The sequence below is a fragment of the Paramisgurnus dabryanus genome, chromosome 2 (assembly GCF_030506205.2).
Source record: "Paramisgurnus dabryanus chromosome 2, PD_genome_1.1, whole genome shotgun sequence".
Classification (NCBI taxonomy): Eukaryota; Metazoa; Chordata; class Actinopteri; order Cypriniformes; family Cobitidae; genus Paramisgurnus; species Paramisgurnus dabryanus.
The window spans coordinates 32,989,255-33,015,193 of record NC_133338.1 but is presented as its reverse complement, the minus strand read 5'-3'; the positions used below and the strand labels follow the sequence as shown (position 1 = coordinate 33,015,193).

At 36.9% G+C, this 25,939-nt stretch overlaps 2 long non-coding RNA genes across 3 annotated transcripts; one reads left to right on the top strand and one right to left on the bottom strand.

Moving 5' to 3' along the window:
• Positions 1 to 4,418: 4,418 nt before the first annotated feature.
• Positions 4,419 to 20,082, bottom strand: LOC135778954 (uncharacterized). 2 transcript variants are annotated; one of them, XR_010544673.2, is made up of 6 exons: positions 19,412 to 20,082; positions 18,822 to 18,896; positions 18,606 to 18,665; positions 8,485 to 8,523; positions 6,304 to 6,500; positions 4,419 to 4,715 (listed from the first exon to the last, which is right to left on the bottom strand). It is a non-coding gene; the product is annotated as an uncharacterized lncRNA (long non-coding RNA). The 2 variants fall into 2 exon arrangements; XR_010544672.2 differs by lacking the exon at positions 19,412 to 20,082 and having other exon boundaries at positions 18,822 to 19,222.
• LOC135778955 (uncharacterized) lies at positions 5,048 to 20,210 on the top strand. Its single transcript, XR_010544675.2, has 4 exons — positions 5,048 to 5,184; positions 6,332 to 6,426; positions 6,734 to 6,769; positions 20,080 to 20,210. It is a non-coding gene; the product is annotated as an uncharacterized lncRNA (long non-coding RNA).
• The last annotated feature ends 5,729 nt before the right edge of the window (positions 20,211 to 25,939 follow it).

The following is a 25,939-nucleotide window of genomic DNA, read 5'->3' as shown; positions in this document are numbered from 1 at the left end:
GTTACTGGACTCAATTAAACTGTAGTGTGAGACATTACCTGACATGGCCACGGAAACGACAGAATGTTTGGGTGCAAGAGGACTGCATGAGGTCCGCCTACATTCTGCCTGTGAAACTGTCCGCGTGTTGCCGCTTTCTGCATGTCTCCTATTTAAGCAAGACATTCTGCGTTCCGCCTAAAAAAGGGTTTTTGAAATATGTATTTAACGTCTAATAATAAATCATCATGTGGGCCAGATTGGACACCCCTGTCTTAAAAGGCACTCTCATATTATCCAAACCAAACCATTTCCTAGCGCGATTACGTGCATCTGGGGGAGTAGGGAGGGGGGACACTCACAGTGTACTTTTATCGATCTGAGCCCGGGCGTGCTTTCGTCATTAGGATGCGATTGTTTTGAAAAAAGCAGGAAGTAAAGCGCTCTCTTAACACTGGAACCCTTTGTAATGTTTACTATGTGTTTTTTATTTACAGTCCTTTGGTGCGTGTTGACACACAGCCCTCTTACATGCCTCATATCATATTGCTTAGTTGACCTGTCACGTGTGCAGCGTAGACATTCATGTAACCCTGCTGCGTGCATCATAAGGTTTTAACGAAGGCAGATGAAGGTGAGTGGTCGCGCATTTGACGTCTCTCTTCTGAAACGCAGTCTGTCGCGTTTAGCAATCACACTGCGCCTTCCACGCCTAAGCCTAAGTGAACCACGGTCCAGCCCACTTCTGCATTCAGGCCAGGGCGCGATTAACCAATCTGCACCTGGGTGTGGTACAGAGCGATCACACTAGTCAAACGAACCAAGCTTTGGGGGTCAAACTTGAACACAAACAGTTCAGAAGAAATCAGATGTGTGTCATTAAACCGATCCATGCTTATCCGGTCATAAAGTGGCAGTACGCTTAAGAAATCTGCTTATGTTTGTGTCATTATGTTAATCAAACAACAGAAGGAAAATCACTTCTGTAGCTTTTTAAAAAAAATTATGTGATCACAAACCGAGTGCAGTTCAAAAGGAGCAACGTCAATTGTGCGACCACTTACCTTCATCTGCCTTCGTAAAAACCTTCTGATAGCGCAGCAGGGTTATGTGATCGGCACAAGCGACAGATCGACTAAGCAATATGAGAGAGGGCTGTGTGTCATCATGCCCCAAACGACTCAGACTTAACATTACCATGGGCTCCAGTGTTAAGAGAGTGCTTTACTTCCTGTTTTCCTCAATACAATCGCATCCTAATAATGAAAGCATGCTTAGATTGGTCAAAGCACAGTGTGAGTGCATGCTTCTGGGGGAGAAGGGAGGGGGAACAATGACGCTCAGGCACAGTTTTGTTGGGTTAAAGGCGCTCTAAGCGAATAATGTGCAACGTCACTTCCTGTTGATGTTTGAACTGTTTTCAAACAGACAGAGCTTAGCTAACTCCTCCCCTCCCCCTCCCTTCCGTGCTTTCATGAACGCGCCCAACCCCCACCCCCAAATCCTTCTTGTCGTTTATTGGCTGGAATACTTTGTTTGGTTTTGTGCTGCTAGGTTTGGCCATTTGTTGATATTGCCGTTTGTGAAGCCTGGGCTGTCTACAGAGATCACGTTTTTTTACAGTTTGATCAGCGGACAGGCAGCAAGCAGATAGTGAGGAGATGTTTCCGGTATGTAATAAAAAATGTTTTATGGTCTAAAACGCTTCAATTCGCTTAGAGCACCTTTAAGTATAACGGCGCATTCACACGGGGCGGAAGCGTTGACGCTTCCCATTCACTTATAATGGGTGACGTCAATTGTTGGCGAACTGAATTGTGGATCCGTCGGCGCCGCGTCAGTGCCGTTGCTCGCGGCAGAAGTTGAACATTTCTCAACTTTTCAAGCGGCAACGCGTGCGTCAGCCAATCATATCGCCTTATGCAAATAACCTAGGCAGAGCCAGCCAATTACGTTTATGCAAGACCGGAGCTTGTGTTGCGGCCACAGTGATTGGCTGTTGGCCACGCTTCAGACAAGCCTTCCGTTAAGCGTTAACGCTTATGCCCCGTGTGAATGTACCGTAATATGAGTGCGCCCTCAGACGACGACGTGTTTGTCCTGTGGCGGCTACCGTAGCTTCATGTTTTTCGAAAAGGATAGTCAAGTACTAGATTTTTTTATGTAACTTAGTACACTCTTAGAAAGGATGTGTTAATTTTTTACACATCATTGTGCAGTAAGTTTGTAACACATTATGTGTAATTTTGTGTTGATTCTGTGTTAAAATATAACACATGTTGTGTTAAAAGTAACACAAAATGTGTTGTTTCAATAAAAACACAGAGATGGGTGGATTCTGGGATAATGCATTTACGCATCTCTGCCACCAAAGTATTTCAACACAGGCCCATGTTTCAACAATTATGTTTCATGCTGTTTTGGTCGGGTGTCATGTTAAATCTTGTCCAGGGCACCATGATCAGCACCAGATCTTAAAGTTGCACGCTTCCCAACACTACATGAATAAGTGAAACAATGAGACGCTAGTGAGATATGGCAGAGTGTGAAAATGAAAGAATGAGATGTGTTACAGAAGAAGTATGACAAAATGTGTAAAAGTGAATGTGTACGTAAACCTTTGAGAGCAACTGTATACAGTGAGGAAAATAAATATTTGAACATCCTGCTATTTTGCAAGTTCTCCCACTTAGAAATTATGGAGGGGTCTGAAATTTTCATCGTAGGTGCATGTCCACTATGAGAGACATAATCTAAAAAAATCCAGAAATCACAATGTATGATTTTTTAACTATTTATTTGTATGATACAGCTGCAAATAAGTATTTGAACACCTGTCTATCAGCTAGAATTCTGACCCTCAAAGACCTGTTACTCTGCCTTTAAAATGTCCACCTCCATTCCATTTATTATCCTAAATTAGATGGACCTGTTTGAGGTCGTTAGCTGCATAAAGACACCTGTCCACCCCATACAATCAGTAAGAATCCAGCTTCCAACATGGCCAAGACCAAAGAGTTGTCCAAAGACACTAGAGACAAAATGAAAACCTCCACAAGGCTGGAAAGGGCTACGGGGAAATTGCCAAGCAACTTGGTGAAAAGAGGTCCACCGTTGGAGCAATCATTAGAAAATGGAAGAAGCTAAACATCCCTTACAGAAAAAGCACATGTATTTCACATGTGCAAAACACATGTGCTCACATGTGCAAAACACATCTGCTCACATGTGCAATACACATGTGGCCACATGTGCAATACACATGCTCACATGTGCAATACACATGTGGCCACATGTGATCACATGTGTGTGATTTTGCACATGTGAAATTTAATGTGTGAACACATGTTAAAATCACATGTGACACATGAAAACATGTTAAAATCACATGTAGAACATGTGTTTTGCACATGGGAAATGTGTGCTTTTGGAACACTTTTGTGTGAATCACATGTGAATTCCCATGTGAAACACATGAGATCACATGTGAAACACATGCAAAATCCCATGTGAAACACATGCAGATTCACATGTGAAACACATGCAAATTCACATGTGAAACACATGCAAATTCTCATGTGAAACACATGCAAATTCACATGTGAATCACATGGGCTCACATGTGAAGCACATGCAAATTCACATGTGAAGCACATGCAAATTCACATGTGAAGCACATACAAATTCACATGTGAAACACATGCAAATTCACATGTGAAACACATGCAAATTCACATGTGAATCACATGGGCTCACATGTGAAACACATGGGCTCACATGTGAAGCACATGCAAATTCACATGTGAAACACATGCAAATTAACATGTGAAACACATGCAAATTCACATGTGAAACACATGGGCTCACATGTAAAACACATGGGCTCACATGTGAAGCACATGCAAATTCACATGTGAAACACATGCAAATTCCCTTTCAATTTCACATGTGAAATGTGTGCTTTTGGAACATTTTTGTGTGAATCCCATGTGAAACACATGTGAAATTAGTGGATCACATGTGGCACATGTAAAAACAAATGGTCACCACATTATGCACATGTGATCACATGTGTTTCACATGGGATTCACACAAAAATGTTCCAAAAGCACATATTTCACATGTGAAATTTATTGTGTGAAAACATGTTAAAATCACATGTGACACATGAAAACATGTTAGAATCACATGCAGAACATGTGTTTTGCACATGGGAAATGTGTGCTTTTTGAACACTTTGTGTGAATCACATGTGAATTTCCATGTGAAGCACAAAAAATTGTCATCACATTATGCACATGTGATCACTTGTTTTTACATGTGAACTTGAGAGTTAAAGTATATAAAGTAGGCCATACAATTGCTTATCATAACCAAGGACTCAAACTCACCCTTTGACCCCAAGGGTAAGCTATAATCTAGCTAAGATGTCAGTGATATAAAATAAAGGCACCATGATGTGACTTTGACATAAGACACATTTTACTGTAAGGAAAAACTGATTCAAATGGAGAATTTATTTGCAAACATACAGAAAATTATAAGAAGTATCCAAACATATTCATAAAAAAACAAGTATCAATAAAATGCTGTCCATACAACAACAACTGTATATCTGAGTGTGTGTGTATGTGGGAGAGAGAGAGAGAGAGAGAGAGAGAGAGAGAGAGATGTGTCTTTATGCATGTCCATTGTTATATGTGCATCAGTCCTCAGATTCTCTTCCAGCAGGCTCCCTGTTTTAGGATTAAAAAAAAAAGAAGATTAGAGCAGTACAAGCATCAGTCTCTCTTGATAGCATTTACTTTTTCTTTTTGAATTTCAGGATTAGCTGTTTTTAGTTGTATGGTCTTTGTAGGAATGGCCACTCGAATGTGGCATCGACGATCGATTATGAAACCATGATCGTGTGGGTTTATTTATTTTTTGTGGTTATGGCAGCATTTGGTTAGCATTACAACTTTTAAATATTGATTATGATGAACTATGCATGTGCATAATGAAACACCTGTTCTTGTCGCAGGTCCTGGCATATACAGGTAGATACAACAATAAAATGCTCAGTACTGTTTCACCATGCGAGAATGCATGAGAAAAGTCAGGAATCGATCAAAAGAATCAAAATGCGTGCATCGTAACGAATCCCCGGTTCTTTAAAGTTTTAATCGGTTCTAAAATGAAACTGATTCTTCATACCCAACCCTAGTAAGTATTGTTATTTGTATTGGTGTATGATCTTACTCTGCACTTATGGCGCTTTTCCATTGCATAGTACCCCACGGTTTAGTTTAGTTTGGGTCGGGTCAGCTCACCTCACTTTGGCGTGGTTAGCTTTTCCATCGAGTTTAGTATCACTTCCTAGTGGGGAGGGATTATAGGGGTGTCGTTATATTTGCGCTGCAGACTGTGACATCATACAAGTGAGAGCATCATTGTACATTTCCATACATTTATTATTTTCTCAGTCTGCCACAAAATTAAAATTGGCCACCACAAATAGATGTTTGCACATCGCGTTTATCACTAACGTTACCTCTGTCTCACATGACAGTTTCTGTTCAAACACCGCGGCGTCAGTCGACGGCGCTCCGCTGAGCCTCAATGAAGTTGCATTTAAGCATATAATGCTGAAGTGCTCGATGTGAATGTTCTGCCAAAAACTGCAAGTTTGGAAAAAACTGTTATGGTGTTCCTGATTCTCAACTTGTGGATGTTTTTCATCGCTAAAAGGGAGTTTGGGAACTTATAGCAGAGCACAGATGACAACATGTTTGCTCGAGACAGCGCAAGCTAGCACAGGTAAAGCTAATCTACATTATAGGATGACGCGATTTTCTCAGACCAATCAGTGATCTACAGTGTTTTCGCATCACGTTTGGTATCAGCTCGGGTCGCTTTGAACCCCAACCGAGGTGGTACGAAAAAAAGTATCGGGTACTATGTACTGCACCCAATGGAAAAGCTCCAAAAAGTAAGCAGACCCAAACTAAACCAAACCGTGGGGTACTATGCAATAGGGCTGTCACTTTTTATTCGATATTCGAATATGCATTCGAACATGACGTGAAATATCCGTATTCGAACTATAAATAAACCATCCGGTTCTTAAAATGCCATGGGTTGCTAGATATTCGAATATATTCGGATACATTGCATGATATTCAAAACCGTTCGAATTTGATTTTTCTCAAAAGTGACAGCCCTACTATGCAATGGAAAAGCAACATTAGAATAGGAATGTAATAGTTAAAAAGAATAATATTTGTGCAAACAAGTTTGTAAACTATAATTTGCCCAAAACTCACAATATTGTAACATCCTTACCTATTACTAGCTTCACTTTCTCTGTCAGGACTCTGTCTTTGTTCACCAGTGGTCCCTTTTTTCCCTGTGACGGAGCATGTTGTCATTTTTTCTAAGGTGGAAATGGAGTCCATCACAGTTCTGGTGAGTTTCTTGTAATTCTCACACTTTGGGGCATAATCCAAGGTGACTGGGTTCAATTTAGTGACAGATGTGTTCTGTGAAGATAAAAAACATAATCCTATATTAACAGGCCAGCCCACCTTGGAAAAATATTTTAAATACAATAGTGTAACAACTAAAGGGACAGATGACCCCAAAATAAACATTATTTACCAATTTACCATTATGTTAATCTTCAATATTGTGAGTAAAACCTTACATTCTGTTCATCTTTCAATCTGTTTATATTACTAGGTATTATAGAAATACCTTTCTTTGTGTTCCACAGAGTAACATAAGTGTATGGAATTGAAACGACATAAGGGTGAGTAAATGACAACAGAATTTTCTTGTAAGGGTGGACTTTGCCCTTAAAGGCCTGGAGAACTTTGTAGGATCTTTTGTTGCCCTGAAAGTAATAAGCCCAAAACCTATGCTTCTTTAATTTTGCTCAGTACAACTAAGAGACAAACAAAGAATTGTGTTTTGTTTTCTCTTAACTTTTACTGCCTGTCTAAAATATACTTTTTTGCACATTAAAGCAGGGGTGCCCAAACTTTTTTCTACCAAGGGCCAAAAATCCAACCTGACTAAGAGCCGAGAGTTTAAAGTAAATGTTGCTGTGTTATATATTAATATTAAAGTTGCCCTGATTCTCCTAATTTATAAATTTCTAATATTTAAAAAATAAATAAGCAAACATTACTTTGTTGCCAACAATTTCCCGATACGGTACATATCCAGATACAAGGCCACGATACGATGCACATCACAATACAATAATATTTTGAATTACATTTTGTTCAGAATTTAGTTACATTATTATTATTATTATCTGTTTATTATACATTGAATAATCAGTGTTGTAACTGTTGTGTGTTTGACATTCATTTATTAGCTTTTGGGGTAATTCGTAGAAATACTTTAAGTAATACTTAAATAAAGTTTTTTTTTAAAGCAGATTTACAAATATAGTGCCTTACTCTAAGCATTATATTTGTCTCTCATTTAATTATTCTATATCTATGAATATATGTATACACATGCAGTCAAACCTAATACTACTGTATTTAATAGAAGTTTGCAAGTTGTGCAGACCCGTGTGCCCTTTAACTTTAACTCTACATATTCCGCGAGTCATATGCGTATTTTCGGTCAACAGCGATTCGTCATGCTACCTTCAAAAGTGCATCCGAATCGATACGGAAGGTGAGGTATATATGCGCGCATCGTCAGGCAATCATGACGATGTATCTTCGTATCAATATTTTGAACACAGCACTACTGTTTATGCATAACTAATACAGTTTTATTTTCAAAGGTAACTGAGAAAATAATTTTGCCAATCATTTTTACATTTACATTTTCCTTTGTCTGTGTGCCACTCCCTCGACCTCCCCATTATTAGCCTATAGTGCAGGGTACCGGAGTTCGTTGAGTTTCGTGATGCACACCTTCAAGTATCCATGTACATTAAAAATAAATGTATTCATTTTAATTCCTTGCATTTAATTTCAATTTACATTTTTGTAATGTACAAATAAAACAAAAAAAATTACATTTTAAAAACTGTTTAATTAGAAATATGAACATCTGCGTCAATGATGTTTCCTTAACTCACGTGGCATGACATGCCAAATTAAAGGTCATTGGCCCTAGTTTGGGCACCTCTAAATTAAAGGGATAGTTCCCCCCAAAATCATAATTTACTCACTTTAATGTTGTTACAAACCTGGATACATTTCTTTGTTCTGATGAACACAAAGGAAGATATTTTGAGTAATGTTTGTAACCAAACTGATCAGAGGCCCCATTGACTTCTAGTATTCTTTTTCCTATTATGGAAGTCAATGGGGCCTCTGATCAGTTTGGTTACAAACATTACTCAAAATATCTTCCTTTGTGTTCATCAGCACAAATAAATGATGCAAGTTTGTAACAACAGGAGAGTGGGTCAATTTCCCTAATTTTATTTTTGGGTGAACTATCCCTTTAAGTAAGTGAATGTAAACAAAACAGGTTCTGTTTTACTTGGCTTACCTTTCATTGCTTTGCAGTTGAGTGTGAATCATCCACTATCTGAAAAAGAAGTGTATGGAGTGTTGAGGTCAGCAGTATTTTAAATAATGATTATGAAAAATTGCACATCTATCAGCTGTTTACAAACCCAGGAATTGCTAGTGCAGGAGTTTTTTAACGGTATGATAGCTAGTACCCCATATGATAAAGTTTTAGTGAGAGACCCGTTTCCTAAAGTTTTTATCCATATTTTGTAAAGAAACATTGTAATTATGTTTTCAGCAATTTTTTTACAAACTCAAATACTTTGCTACTACTGTGTATACGTTTACCATTTTTGATTTGTCTTTTCCCTTGAAATTTGCTGGGGAATCTCTTACTGTACGTTCACACCGCCGCCGACTTGAGCTTCCAAAGTTACCGGAAGTCATTCATTTACAATGAAAGCTGACTTCTATCAGCTGCAAGGAGCGTCAAATCCATCGGCGTCGCGTTTTGAGCGACCAGAGCATCAATCAAAAAGTTGAAAGAAGCTCAACTTTATTGTAATGAGGTATGACGGGGTTCAGCGGCAAGCAGCAGCAAAACACCAGCAACCAATCGGAATATAGCCTAGACATTCTTCGCTAGCTGATTCCGAAGAAACATTTCATGGTGACAAAGACTTCAGAGCGGCCAAAGCGTCAACAAGCTTCCGCGTACTTATTGACAAATGTCCTTGACCAGGCGGCCTGAGCTTTTTTGGAAGGTCAAGTCGGCAGCAGTGTTAACGTACAGTTAGACCACAACCTGAGGGACCCCAGTTTGAAAAAACCGTGCTCTAGTGGACCAAACGGTCTATTACACAATGGCTCTGTTTACATGCACAAAATTTTGTCAATCCGACTGAATTTAATACGATTGAAAGTTACGACGATACAGTTTACATGCACCCTAAACACTGCAATCTGATTTAAATGTTCGTTTACATCTACATTATATAGAATCCGAACCGACAGTCTGCACAAGCACACCGCCAGCGTTGCCAGACTCGCATATCAAAACCATCCGAATGGATGTTCAAAACTAGCCCAAAAGCCCACTGACTATTCACAGCCCAAATACCAAGAACTAAGCAACGAAATAATTTAATCTTTAACCCGCAGAAAAAACAACTGCTGGAAACAGTTTAAACAGTAGCCCAAATCTAAACTCGAAAAAAAGCAGAGGACTTGGCCACGCTACGCTGCGGACAGCATCTCTCGTCGAGTTCACGCTTTATCTCTGGATAAAAGTTAAAACTGAGTTAGAAAGTTGTTCTTAAGAAGTTTTCAGATATAGGTAATGAAAACACACATTTTAAAAGGCACAACGCTATATTAATTACTTTAAGTAGCCTAATGTTTTAAAAGTACACATAAACGCTGCAGAATTTAGTACATTGCGTGCACAGCGTGTGACCCTATTAACGTTACGTGATGCATTACCTTGTTGTTGCATGTTTCTGTGATGAGAATCATGTGATATACAGATGTGGCCTTTAAAAACGCGCGTTTTCTCCCGCGGCATTCGCCAAATCGTCTCGCGGAGTCACGCAGAATTCTGCAAGTCTTTTCGGGGGGGCTACTTTCCCTTTTCCCTTAATGTGTTTCGCTTCACAGAAAATCCACCAGGTGGCGCATAAAAAACTACATTTTTATATGCGTTGTCATTGCGGTTGTTTCCAGAAGTTAATAAGGGCATTGCTGAATATTTAATATTTCTATTAAAACAGCAAAGTGACGTCAACCCCTTCTTGCCAGCATAACAGCGCATACATATATTAAGATGACTGTACGTGCAATGGGCATTTATACTAAGTGCAACAAAGAATTTAGTGTGAGCCTAATACACTTAACTCTATTTACAATGAATATCTTAATTATTTGTGTTGTCGAATTTTGACACCGTTTCATTGTTTGTTCATAATATTAATAATTATGTCCGTTTTTCTAAAAGTATTAATATTTTAAAGAGATTCATGTGGTATAAAAATACATGTTTTAAAGTTAAAAATGTTGTAAAAATATATTAGTATTATTGTTCTTAATATATTAAGAACAATAATATGACACATGTATATTGCGCTAAAATCCTATACATATGGAAAGAGGAATTATTCTCAACCACCACCAATAAAGTTTAAAAAATATTCTTTAAAAACGGCGTTTAAACCCATGCAGAGCGAACAAGAAAACATGGGCCTATGCTTACATACTGTACAGTGGGCATATGATATCTTTATTTAGTTTTACATATTTAAAACTTTAATAATACCTTTCTTGCGCATATAGGCAGTCAGTGTTATGATTTTTTTTAATCCTTTCAGCCGTTATTCATAACAAAAAAAATATTTTTCAGTGGCTTTGTAAATATATTACTAAAATAATGGATTAAAGTAACTTTATAAAATCTCTTAATGTCACTTATGTATTTTTTAGTTGGTCAAAACAAAATAAATGGCTAGAAATAGAACAGACATTTTAATTAAAAATGTACATATATTATAGGCGTATATGCTGCTGCGTATATTATAGGTCCTTCCAGATATCTTATCTCAGACGTTCGCAGTCAACACTTTTAAAACTTTTTTATATAAAATCTAATTTATAAATTAAAAAACAAAGTTTTAAGTTAAGACAATAATAAATATGTTTATTTTTATTGAAAGAAAAACGTAGAAAATGTTATTATGGGTATAGTTGATGCAAATAAAGTGTGCAGTATACAAAAAATGCAAACAAATTATTTCTAAAAGTGGCAAGATTTTAAAAAGATAAAGGTGGTATAAAGAAAGACATGAGAAAAGTAGAGGTATGCAAAAGAGCACAGTTATTGTTAATTAAAGCGGTTTTATTCACCTTTGTTTGAATTGACAAGCATTTTATTCGCCACTTTCAACACATTTTGTGATTCATTTACTGATTTATTACAGAAAATTGTTGTCAGAAGCAAAGCTATTGTACAAAGCATCTTTATATGTATGTTTTAAAGTTAAAAATGTTGTAAAAAATATATTAGTATTCTTTTATTTAAGAATAACAATATGATACATTTATATTGCGCTAAAATGCAATATACATTATTCTGCAATATAAATTATTCTCAACCACCACCAATAAAGTTTAAACATTATTCTTTAGAAAAAAAACGGCGTTTAAACCCGTGTTGCGTGGAGCGAACAAGAAAACATATGCTTACATGCTTATTCGGCATATGATATCTTTTTTATTTAGTTTTACAGTTTTAAAAGTGGCAAAAAAGTTCTTAAAATCTAATGAATACTGGTTTTGTAAAATGTATATAACTGCAGATGCGTGCGTGGGATCCGGGCAGGTATCATTTTCCTCCAGACCTTGACGCATGGTCGCGGGAAGGCGAGAAATATATTTTTTTTAAGTTAAAATATTTTGCACAATTGATATATTACTTATGAATATTTTAGGAAATTATTTTTGACACACGTAGGTTATTACGTGTATTTTGGATTTTAATTTCATTACTGTGCCTATCCGTGGCCTCATCCGAGCGCACTTTCTCCGCCTTGCATCTTTTGAAGACATTGGTATGCAGCACCATGACCCAGAAAAGACTCACACACCTTTCCCTGATGCATGCCCACACAGAAATACTGAACTCCCTGGACATTCGTCCTCTAGCTCATGAGAGTCTTTGGAATCTCTATTATACAACCGGCGCATTTCGCGAGGCAAGTTCTTTTCTGCTCGAGTAAAGAGCGCGTTGATAATATGCGTATTAACGGAATGACATCGCGGGTTTGTTTATTACATGGATGCGCAGCAGCACAAAAACGCTTTTTAATATGAAAAATTAAAGGATTAAAATGTAACAGATTATTATTGAGTCTCTTGGACATAAATGATGACCAATTATGAGACGTTAGAAGGCGCAAAGAGCTGCTTCATCTGTAGCTAAGTAAATAAATGCTTTGCTTTAAACAAATGCATCTACTTTTAAATGTTTTTTTTTTTAAATGCTACCCAACGGATTTATTGTATATAATGACTCTGCACCTGTAGATATGGTGAGATGAGAAAACATTTTAAGTAATGCTTTTAAAAAAAACATTTCGCTGTCCAAGTGCTGAAATGGCTCTCCACACGTTTGTAAATTCTTTATCTTTTGTTTGTAACAAATAAAGTATTTTTACAGTACAAGCCTTATAAAGCCTATTCTAAAAATGTAATTATACACCATGTTTTTCTTTATAAAAGTATACAATATCAGAACTAAACCCATTATTATTTTTGTTCAAATTATGAATTATTTATATGTTTAAAAAAGACAGTAATAGTACTATTTAGTAAAAAAAGATCTATATAAAAATATACTAGGTATGTTAATGTGAGAATATTTTACATCTGTTAATCGACGTGTGATCTTAACTTAAAAACGAAAGTAAAATATGTTCGTCCGCATGGACATTGAAAACTGTGAAGTTTAATTAATATTATATGTTGTTATAATATTATATGTTGTATATAAATTGTAACGAAAGTAATTCCCCCTGGGATAAGTATTTTTGCTTCTGGTTAATAGCGCATATTCATCTGAGAACTGATGATGTCTGTGTGTTTCAGACCCTGGCTGTGTGCCCTGAAGTGTATATGACAATAAAGTAGTAAATCTCAATGTATTTATTTTTAAAATGTATTTTAAATAGGCCTATAGGCTCATAGGTTTTTTGGTTAAAAAAATTCACAGCACCCCCTGTTCAAAATGACTTCCAGCGGCCCTGCCTTGACGCTTTGTGTGTTCGACTTTAAATGGTGCGGCGCTGACTGGTCGGCGTATGACATCAGAGTACCGCGAGAGCAAAGGTAAAGTCGGACCATTTGTAACATTTCGACTTGCTCTCGCTGTACTTTGATGTCTTCGTTGCCGAACTGTCTGCGCAGCGCCACATAGAAACGCCCTTTGACTCTTTAAGGCAAAGTACCAGCAACATGAGAAGTGGTGGCACGCAAAAGAAAGTGAAGGTACGCAGTACGCTAAAATATAAAGTGTCTGTACTGCGAGCACTGGTATAGTTATTTACATCGTGTGTTGCTCTTTCACCATTGTGCACCCGCGCACTCGCTCTGTAGTTTGTAGCTCGCGCTCCGGCTTCGATAAACAATGCCCGTTTCTCAATACCAAGTAGGGGAGAGTGGGGCAAAGTGAGCCAGTGGGTAAGTTGACCCACCCCCTTTATCTAGGCAACCATACAGATTTGTAGCCGTGTGACCACAAATACAGGTAGCAACCATAATTTATATTTGGCTATGTTAAAGAGAAGGACAAATTAAAGAGTTATGATTAAAGTATGATTTTTTTAACAAAAATATTTTTATCCTATCAAAGTAAAATTTATACATACCAGGTATAAAGGCTGTTATGTTAAAGTAGATTTATCCAGGTCTAAATATTCATACCATAAATATTGGTGATAGGCTAATGTATAAAACCATGTGAATGATTTAGCTAAAGATTAGCCTGAATTACTAAGCTAGGCAGTTTCCCAAAACGGTGGCTGTGGGGCAAAGTGAACCAGATGGGGTAAACTGAACCAGGGGTTCAACCCCACCATGAGGCACTGTAACCATTGAACATGTTTCATAACAAAAAAAAATTCTGTGTAGTTTCGCACAACTGATTTGTTCATTTTTAAACATTTTAGAAAACATATCATGCTAAGACATTACAATATTAATTAATTTTTATGCATTTGGCGTTTTGCAGGTCCACACTGAAAAAACAAACATAACACTCAGAAACGTCCATTGACAATCTCCAAACAATAAGTTGTTCCTCAAAATCTGTATTTTCATCTGATACAGACTCAAACATGAGTGGATGACATCAGAGTACCGCGAGGGCGATTTAAAACCAACCTCCTCCGCTTTATTTCTCGCGGTACTCTGATGTCATCTGCTTGTTGGTTCTTGTGGCGCTGCGTAAAGTTGACCACACCTAAAAAATGTACTGCTAAACTCGACAGAAATGCTCTGTATACCAGCACCTCCTTTATTAATTGTATAGCAGGAAAAGTTCTATTTTACTTCTCAGCGTGATAAATAGCTTACAAGGTTTGGTGTGTGAGCGTGTGAACTGACAGAAATGCGTCTGTCTCATGGTGAATGCGTGGGACTTGATCGAGAGCCTAGGTTATATCAACATATGTCAAATTAAGTTACCTGATATCCACTTAATTTTATAAGTTATAAACATTCATTTAAAATAACATACAGCGTATGTATTAGGCCTATTTGCTTAAATTGCATTTTAACAAAGAAACTGCAAGGGTTGAAATTAAAACCCAACACGCTGGTGAAAACTGGATAAACCGGTTTTCTTTTGATTCCCTGATGATGAGGTGATTGATTAGCATTGGGGGTTGGCAAAGAATTGGCAGACCTAGGGGTGGGTGGTTTTTAATTTCTTGACTCTGTGTCACTGGTAGCTGCTAAAGCAAGCAGCTAAACCATGTACAATTAATTACATTTTGGAATTAACTTCCTTCATGTCTTTTTATTTATACACTGTAAAAAATATTTTCTGAATTTTTAAGTAGTTAGCATTAAATATGTTTACAAACAATTGGTTTACAAACTCTGGGATGTTTGTGATTATCATCATTCAGAAAAGTGGTGCTTGTGTTTAGACTTGTGTTTTACGTGATTAAATCATGAAGATTACATTAGTTTCTTTTCAGTGTAGAACAGTTTGTAATCAAAATGCAAAAATATAGTATATTTATAAACATCGCTGAAACAAAGAGTGAATTAAAATTAAAAAAGTAATAAAGTTAAAGCTGCTGATAATTTTGTTTATATTTACTAGCCTATTCTGAGTGAAAAATGTTTAGATTTTGTTAAGTAGCCTAATACTCCAATTTATTTCAGTGTAGGTTTCTCATTTTTATCAGCTTTCTTTTGCTTTTCAAAGGGCCGTCTACCTTTGCTACAGCCAGTGCTTTAATGTGGGCCGGTAGGCGCCAGTACTCAGTACCGCCACTTCCAAATATAGCTCTTGCGTACCACCACCTCTCCCTGCGCCCAGAACGTACTTCTAGCGTACCAGAACGCTCATTTGCACATCTGTTTAAATCAGAGGCTTAATTTAATCCTTTGGCTGCGCTGCCGCTTTTCAAAGCGCCCTTCACAATGCAAGCTACCTAAAGCCGAAAGTATACTAGGGACGTCCGCGTAATTCCTCCCACCGAGAGCAGAGACTACATTACCCATACACCTTTGAGTTTTACAAGTTAAAAGCGCATGCGTAGCTTTTGCTGCTGTCAATAGGCTTGTTCGACTTCATGCGGCGCCCCGAAAATCGACAGCCGGAAGACGTCACAGTATCGCGAGAGCGAGGCGAAATATGATTTCTTGAATCATTCTCGCGGTACTCTGACGTCATCCGGCTGTCGGTTCTTGCGGCGCCGCATGAAGTCGAACAAGCATAGTGTTAACAACTTGGTTTGGAGAGGTGTGTGAAACGTGCAACCATAGCTGCTCTGTTAAAATGAAAATACAATGAATACTTAATATGCCCTCCTGGTTTTAGACTCTGAGGAGTAAAAGACCAAGGTCAGAATCAAAGGACTCTCGCTGGCTGACATCCCACCAAGCCAGAATGATATCGCTGCAGGTACCCTTTTGTAGGTACGTGACAATCTCTGCTGTCGCGGCTGTCAGCTTGGTTCCCCTCGACGCAACTTCGGATTTCCTCAGACGATGTGCAGTGTAAAAACATTATTGAAATTGTATTAGACATACTTGCTAAACTACAAGTGAACGAAATTTAAATTAATTTGAACGACGCGCACAGGAGTTTTATCACCCGCAAAATGGAAAACAATGGGACAATATAAAGTGATGATTTTCGAGTTTCAAATGGCCAATATTTTGTTATTCTTGAACCCATAGACATGGTCTTGGTGTCCAGAGAGTATCTTTGCCCGACAGCGACAATATGTTATTAAAAAATAAATTACATCATTATGGATAAATGAGTGCTTGCAGAATATATGTATTTGAGAATGCTTATCAGTACTTTTTTGTTTCTTTAACTTTAAAGATGAATATTCTCCTTTAGAGATGGGCAATTTTCAGCAATAGCACATTATATTCAACATTTTGAGCTCATAAAAAAGATTTTTCGCTTATTTAAATGATTTTATGTTTTTATGCACGTTTAGTTTTGGTGCAATTTCATCAAAAGCTTATAATTAGGAAATACACACAACATGCTTAACGTATATTTTCCATATGTTAAAAATGTTGTAAAAATTGCGTATTCTTATATAATAAGAATAACAATATGATATATTTATATTGCGCTCAAAATTATTTAGAAATGGAAAAAGGAATTCTTCTCAACTACCACCAATAAAGTTTTAAAATTCTTCTTTAGAAAAACGGCATTTAAACCCACGTGCACCGAACAAGAAAACGTATGCTTACATACAGTCCGTGTATGATATATTTTTTATTTAGTTTTACATATTTTTATTTATATGCATTTACTAATAGTCTACCGTAAGGTCATAATATACACACTGTTAAAAATGATTCAGTGGCTTTGTAAATATCTCTAAAATAAATGATTAAAGTAACTTAATAAAATCTCTTAATGCAGTTATGCGATTTTTTTAGTTGGAAAATAAATTACTTAAAATAGAACAGATATTTTGTTTAAAATGTACATATATTATTTGATGTATACGCCTTAATAATATAAGTATTACATTTACAGATTATTTTAGTCAATATATTTAAAAAGGTCAGAGTAATATATTTAAGTTTTTTAAACTGTAATAATTGCATATTTCAAATTATTATTATTTCTATTTGACATCAAAAATGTGTAAGTTTTACGCCTAACTTGAAGTATGATTTACTTATATTTTTACATTGATATTATTTGAGTAAATGTAGGCAAAAAATAAATTAATAATAAGTAGAAAAAATGTCAATTTTAAACAATCACATAGCCAACGGTTTTTAATCAGCAACAAAGAAACTGCACATTTTGCCGATGACAAACACCTCAGAAACTCCTCCAATTTATGAATATTTACACTCACAATATGATTTTATTTCCTTAGTACAAAAGTATAACATATTATACAAATTCTCAGTGAAATGTATTAAACACCATTGCTACTTTTTATCGTGTTTCATACCATGTAAAGGGAAACATGATAATATAAAAAGTAGCCTACTGTTCAGTAATGCAGAAAAGCGCAACAGAACCATGTTAAAGCTATTAAAACGTTCAGATGCAAAAATGAACTAAATGTAAAATTAGATAAACTAGTTAATGATATTGCGTAAATGCGCTCGGTCTCTTCAAAGGTCTTCGCGAATTATTTTGTTATAAGACTCGATTATCATACATCACGTCACGTCGCTTCTACTGTAAGTACACGGAAAAAATAAGACAAATGATGCGCGTTTGAGTCGGATTTTTATGAAGAATATGTGACTGTTTATGTAACTGGCAAAAGAAAACTTCGCCAACAAAATGTTTGCCAAAAAGCATGCATTTGTATGACATCAAAGTCTATCGCCTAAACATTGATAATCCGTGTCATGTTACTTCAATATCATACAGTATACGCTAAGCATGAAGTCGAGCACACACATTGTCGTCAGTATGGCCTACATGAAACACGCCTGCCCTCTACAGGTTTTTATATTTCCTGCGTCCCCCACCGAACTCCCCTTCTGCGGGATCTCGCAGAATTTCGGAAGTCTCCGCGGCATTCTGCTCTCAGAAACGCGCATTTTTAAAGGCCACATCTGTAAGAGGTAAATATAATACGTGAACTTGGAGCACAAATGTTCAGCGCATGTGCACAATGTATTTTTGCATCCGATTTAGAAAATACTATGATTCATGCGTTTACATGCATACTTTTCTCCTGCTGATCGGATCACAGATCGGAGTACACCACTTCAATACGATCCAATTTGCATCCAATCGTCCTCAATCATATTGATTAAGGTGTTTACATGACGACTTTTCAATACGATTGAGCCATCAATATGATTACAAACGGATTATTTGGTTGCATGTAAACGTACCTAATTTGGGGTGATACCGGGTTGCATATTCACCTTATGGTTTGAAGGAGTCTCATCCTCTTCGTTATCATCTTCCTCACGAGCAAATGTAGCCTTACAAAACACCAAAGGACATTTAATAGGACAGAGGACACATGAGAGTAATATATGAAAAGATATAAGAAAAGAGACAAAATGAGAGCATGACAAAGGAAATGTATTAAATATTTGATTTGAAGGACAATATCTCTCAATTATAGCATAACATACCATTTGTTTTGATGTCCACATTTTGTGTGTCTTTAACCACTGACTGGTACTCTGCCTTTTTTTACCCAAGTCTCTCTGTATTGAAGTAAAGCAAAAGTAATTATACAACAGTATCTTGCAGAGTATAAAATAATAACATAAATGAAAGCATCAAAATATTTATAGACTTTCCTTTTTAATAAAGGAAATGTATTTGTTAAAAATAAGTTAGCTGATTAACTTAAACCTATTTCTGTCAGATGAACTTTCCTGTCAGTAAGGAATCACCTCAAAAATACATTGTTGTAGATATTTTTGCTATCAAACGAAATTGTTTTTTTACAACTTTACTCACAGGTTGTGGTTTTATAACGTGTATCAATTCGGAGATCGGTCCTATCAGACTGCTGTGCAAGCGCTGATCTGAGTTCAGTTTAAGGCGCGAGGCGCGTTTTGTTAAATTTTTCCATTTATGTTAGCTCAACATTTAAAAATAGCTGTCTGCGTAGCATGTTAAACATGACTTATCAAATAAACATGTTTAACAGTTACCATGAGGCGACTTAAAACCTATAAAAGTTAAATAAACGAATTAAATGAAATTCACTTACCGTTCACGTTGAGTATTTGTGCTGGAAACGCTTTCCAACCGCCTTTAGGCGGTTTGTTCCTCGTTGTCCACAAGACCAACCGTCTTTGGGTCACTTAACATTTATTATACTTCCCATATTTATCCAAACCAACTCTTACATGGTTTTCTTTTATCCATTTAATGAGCAAGGTTCAACTTTCTTGTCTTATTTACCTCAGACAGCAAGTTGCAACGGATAAAGAGCGCGAATCACATTAAACCAGATCAACTGACAGACGTACAACGTCAGAGTTCCGCGAGAGCGATTTGAAAGCAGACTCCTCGAATCGCTTTCGCGATACTTTGACGTCATCGTCAGCCTGTCAGTTCTTTTGGCGCCGTATGAAGTCGAAAAAGCCTTTTGACTGGATGATCTGGATGAATGAATACGACAGACTGTAAAAAAAAGATGAATACACAGAACAGATTGGAACCGCCTAGAAAAAAAGAGGAGTGTGCGCGTGTGTGCCTGCGTGCGTGTGTGCTTGCGCATGCTCACTGGGATTGGTTAAATGCGGATCAATATACCCCTTATTTGCACAGCAGAGCCATCAAATAATTCTGTGTTCCTTGGATATGCAAGATTGCAATGAATGCATATTTTTTTCATGATAATGCACTGTAACTAACAGGGTGGCTTTTTTCCAGGTTGATGATGACAAGGTGATGACACAAAGGAGCTTCCATTGCCTTTATTGCAACTAGGACTGACAATAATGTCTGCAAACCCTTCTCCAAATATTAAGTCTTATTCTATTACAACATTGCCACCTGCCAGCAACCAAATATCTGTTTAAAAATATGTTGTCAATTTTTGTAAATAGATCATTTTGTCAAAATAAAGATTAAAAAAATCTGCCACCACATTTGTGTGTATATTGCCTTTATGCAGATTTCAAATGTATTTATATAATTTATCATTGGAACCAAAGTACACATTATCACACTTGTTGATGCACAGTAAAGCCGAAAGTTGATGTTTACGCAAACATTAGCCTACTTGTGGTTTGGTAACATGTGATCCACATGTTGAAACTATTGCATTATATAAGACATTTCTCACATGTGCTTTATGTTATAACATGTTCCACATGTGCGCTATTATGTTGCAGCATGTGGTGAGATGTTGTTCACACGTGGTAATATTGTCCACATGTGAGCACATATTTTCCACATGTGAGCACATATTGTCCACATGTGAGCACATATTGTCCACATGTGAGCACATATTGTCCACATGTGAGCACATATTGTCCACATGTGAGCACATATTGTCCACATGTGAGCACATATTGTCCACATGTGAGCACATATTTTCCACATGTGAGCATAAATTGTCCACATGTGAACACATGTTGTCCACATGTGATAACATGTGATAACATGTGGTCACATGTGACCACATGTGAACAACATGTGAAAAACATGTGAAATGCATGTGCTTTTTCTGTAAGGGATGACTGTCAATCTCCCTCTGACTTGGGCTCCATGTAAGATCTCACCTTGTGAGGTCTCAATGATCCTAAGAAAGGTGAGATATCGGGCCAGAACTACACGGGAGGAGCTGGTCGATGACCTGAAAAGAGCTGGGACCACCGTTTCCAAGGTCACTGTTGGTAATACACAAAGACGTCATGGTTTGAAATCATGCATGGCGCGGAAGGTTCCCCTGCTTAAACCAGCACATGTCCAGGCCCGTCTTAAGTTTGCCAATGACCATTTGGATGATCCAGAGGAGTCACAGAAGAAAGTCATGTGGTCAGATGAGACCAAAATAGAAGTTTTTGGTCATAATTCCACTAAACGTGTTTGTTGGGAGAACCAGCAAAATAGCAGGGTGTTCAAATCTTTATTTTCCTCACTGTATGTGTAAATAGTATAAATTTTTTACATATTTGTATAAATATACGTTTATGGGGCGGTTTCACAGGGTTAGATAAACTAGGAGTTAGTTATACATTTAAGTCGTTTTTTGAAACATACATTACAAAAACAATATTGGTGTGTATTGTGGCAACAATGGAACTGATATATGTTAAGATGTGTCAATGCAAATTGTTTTTAAATTAAGGCATTTCAAAAATGCATTTTAGTCTGGGAATATAGCCTCTCTCTGTGAAACCGCCCCATAAAACAAGGTTTCCCTATAAATATAAATACAATTAATTTTATTCTGATTTCACACATATATTTATAAAAATCTCACTCTCTCTTTCACACACACACACAAGCGCGCGCACGCACACGCACAGTGACAGCAGTGATAATGAACTGGGCTACTCAGTCTCTCACACAGAGGAAAACCTGTCCTGTGCAGGGTCTCTCTCTCCAATAACAGCTATTAATTCTTGTCTGCGCTGACTTGATGGAAGGCTAACAACATTTTATATTGTTGATACACTCTAGACTGTGGCTACATGTTCTCAATTACTGATGAAAGATAGATGGTAACCTGGTTACAAATGGGCTGCACTGCTTAGATGATGTCAAGCAGCTTTATCAGACACTGATGTGTGTTCACTACTCTCACTCTTTGTCTCTCTCTCCTCTCTCATCTGCCACTGCACAATTACACAGTTCTCCACAGTAATGCCTTGTTTTGTACTTAGACACACATACACGTTATATTGTCTTGCAATTAGGAGATATCAACATTGAGTCTTTTGCTAAAACAGTGGAGCACAATGACTGTTTTGACATGTTTTAGCAGCACAGGCCCTAAAAAACTGCTTCAAGAGGACAGCAGGAGCACTTAAAACACAAACGCACAAAACATGTTCGCTTCATCTGAAGATATTAAACCATCAATCTTATTCCGCATTAAAATTCCTTTCATCTAAAGAGTAAGGCCACACTAGCATGGCTCGCAAACGGATCAATTTCATTATCAAAGAAACTGTGGCAGGAACTGCTGGGCTAAAGCGTTTTTTTTTTAAATATTAATTCAACACATTAAAACGACTATTTTCTTTGAGCATCTTAACATGAAAGCTGTAACGCACATCCTTTAAAGTCTGAGAGCTTAAAGATGAGGTGAGAGTGTGAGGTGTTCATTCGAAAAATAAACATCTGTATTTATCAGCACATCTTACCCTGTGTGTATATCGAGGTCTACTGCTTGAATATAAATGCATTCTTACATAATGAATGGGTTAAAGACAAACATCAGAGTCTTTGACATCAGAAGTGTGTTTCACGTCATTCTCACTGCTGCACAAAGCTTCCTTTTAAACAACCTCAATTTATTCCTAGATAATAATTAAAAGATTTTCAGAAAAGAAAGTCTTTCAATAGAAAGAAGGGATTTTAAAACAGAGGTGGGACTAAAGAACGAAGAGATGAAACATCAAATCTTCTTCAGTCAGAAAGAGGGTCATTAAGCAAAAGCTAGCCTTTCTCTAAAGATCTTAATGAATTAATCATGCATCACGGCCTCTTCACCCTTTTACAAGTACACGCACGCTAATACATGCGCACAGCTGCTGTGTTGTTTATAAGGTCCATTTGAGATGTCTTATAATGCATTGTGTCATGGGGTATTGGGTCAGGCCGATGGAAATTAAACTCTTCAGACAAGATAAACATTATATTACATCATTACCCTTTACAACGCATGTAAATTAAAACCATTATCTAAGCGATTATCCATTCATCGTCACCTCTATCACTCACTCACTCCCTCAACCTCCCTTGCCATATGTTTGCCTCTCGACCATTCTCTTTTCTCTCTCTCTCTCTCTCTCTCTCTCTCTCTCTCTCTCTCTCTCTCTCTCTCTCTCTCCTACAGTTTGGCTTTGCGCTCTTTTGTCCTATCAGAATGTGACTGTTTGAGTTGCCCATTTTCCACTGCTGAATTAAACATTAATGCTCTCTGACAGCAATAAATAACATTTAGCACAATGGGGATCTAATAATGACCTGACTCTAGGCTGAGCCCCATCAGAGTCCTTCCTTTGACAACTGCTGAAATGTCATTATCAGGCAGCTGTCTGAGACAACTGTATCTGAATAACTTCAGCACGGGAAGAGCTTTGATCTCTCCTGTGAACGATATTGCAGAAGTGATCTGTTTAAATTACATTTTCTCTCACTTCTCTGACCAGGTTATCATTAGAATCATTTCCCAGGCCAGACTTGTGTGCTAATAAACACAGATTAATAGTGCTTTTTTTATGACAAAAAGGCATGCCAGTGACCATTGTCTGTGTGATTTCATCCCACGGTGTAAAAAAGGTATCAAAAATAATATGTCATATAGGCATGGGCTGGTTACAGATTTCAAGGTATACGGAGGTCATACTTCAAAAAGTCAATGTTTTAAAGGGGACATGTCACAATAATTATTTAAATCTTTGGTGTCTCCAGAGTACATATGTGAAGTTTTAGCTCAAAATACCATATAGACAATTTATTATAACATGTTAAAATTGCCACTTTGTAGGTGTGAGCAAAAATGTGCCTTTAAAATGCAAATGAGCGGATGAAGTGCAAACACGAATCACAATGATAGTTGTTAGATGCAATTCAAACTCAGTTGTGCTGTCAATTATTTTTTTCTCCCTCTCTTTCTCTTTGCAATAAATGGCTGTGCCGTGGTTGGATATTAAGGGGCGGTATTATTGTAATAAGATCTCCTTATGACATCATAAGGAGAGCCAAATTTCAATTACCTAATTTTTCACATGCTTGCATAGAATAGTTTACCAAAATTAAGTTACTGGGTTGATCTTTTTCACATTTTCTAGTTTGATAGAAGCACTGGGAACCCAATTATAGCACTTAAAACATAGAAAAAGTCAGATTTTCATGTCATGGCCCCTTTAAAACCAATACAATTTTCTGTGATACCGTTTCCAAGGTATGAGCTTTTGAAGGTATGTTTACACTGAATAAGTGGCGGCTCGTGACTGCTCTTCCGAGGGTCGCAAATTCAAAATATGTGTTGGGAGTGTCGTGTGTTGCTTGTTTTTTTTAAATGTGTGTTTGTTGTGTCATGTGAACCATGTGCATCATGTGTTTTGTCAAAATAAGTGCCTGCTGCACACGCGTCAAAATCGTTTATGATAAAAGAGATGCTCACGTTCACAAAATACATGCAAGACACTCCCTTATCAGTAAACTCTGATTACGCATTAGATTATGCGAGTATCTGGCAAACGTGACCGTCTTTTTTATCATAAACCCTTTTGACGCATCTGCAGCAGACACGTGATGCACATTTGACAAGACACGTGATGCACATAGGTTCATTTGACGCGCCAAACACATATTTTGAAATTACAAACCACACACGTGATGGGCTACATAAATGTTGTGACGAACTTCACATCGTGCGCCCTTGAAAAAAGAAGTCACCGGCCGCCACTGCATTGAATATATAGTACAAAAATATATTTTTTGAAAGATTTACCTGGCATGTTCTATGTTGTTTAAAAATAAAATGCACAGTATTGTGTCCAGTTGAAAAGTTGTTGTTTGTATACACAGACATTTGAAGATAACACATTTTAGTTTTGCAATGGCAATACCGCAACACTGTGAAACCGTGGTATTTTTGCTTAAGGTTATAATACTGCCAAAATCTCATACCAGCCCATGCCTATTGTCTTACATATCTTATACTGTAGTATCTTTTACACTATTAACAACAACCCTTTAAATAGTTTAAGAATTTCAATGACTTAAGATGCATAATCCTAACAAATTGTCAGAAATTAAGCAAACAATTTTTCATACACAACTTTTCTGCACATGCAATGAGTAAAACGTATGCAGCAGTATAAGAATATACAGTATGAAATGCAATGCTATCTATTCAAATACATTTAGCAGCAAAGGAAACAATGAGCTGTCAGGTAAAATATATGAGAATACTACATAAAGTTTTTTGCTTTAAACAACAGAAACCCAAGATGCAAGCATGCATTTTCACCCAATCTGCTGCTGTTATAGGCAATGTAGTGTTGACTAAGCATACAAATATTTTTATGATGTTGATAGTTCAAATATGCTCTCTTTGAAATAAATAAACATTAAGTGTGTTGAAATGTCTGGATTATAGTTATTAAATGCAAATGAGGTTAAAGGTGGCCGTTTAGCATTTATGTCTTTTTATAAGGGTCCCTTTATATTTGCACAACTATTTAAGGTTAAATAATAAAACAAAAATCTAAAATGGAGAAAGCAGCCTGGTTAAAGTGCAACTATTTCATTGCTAAAAACAATGTTAATTTGTATATTTGGTATAATACAATATACAATAAAAAACACATTATATTCCACATACCGTACATTTTTGTAGCTCCAGATATCCTGCCTTCCTCAAACGCATTGATTTTGCACAAAACTCATCGATTTGAAAAGTGCATGTCCCTGATTGGCCAGCTAATCTGTACATTGTGATTGGCTGAATACCTCTGACGTCAGCCGGAAATGTGACGCTCCTTACCATATTTTAAAGATTCGATCACAATGCAATGCTAACAGGAGTTAACTTACAGGCTGTGAG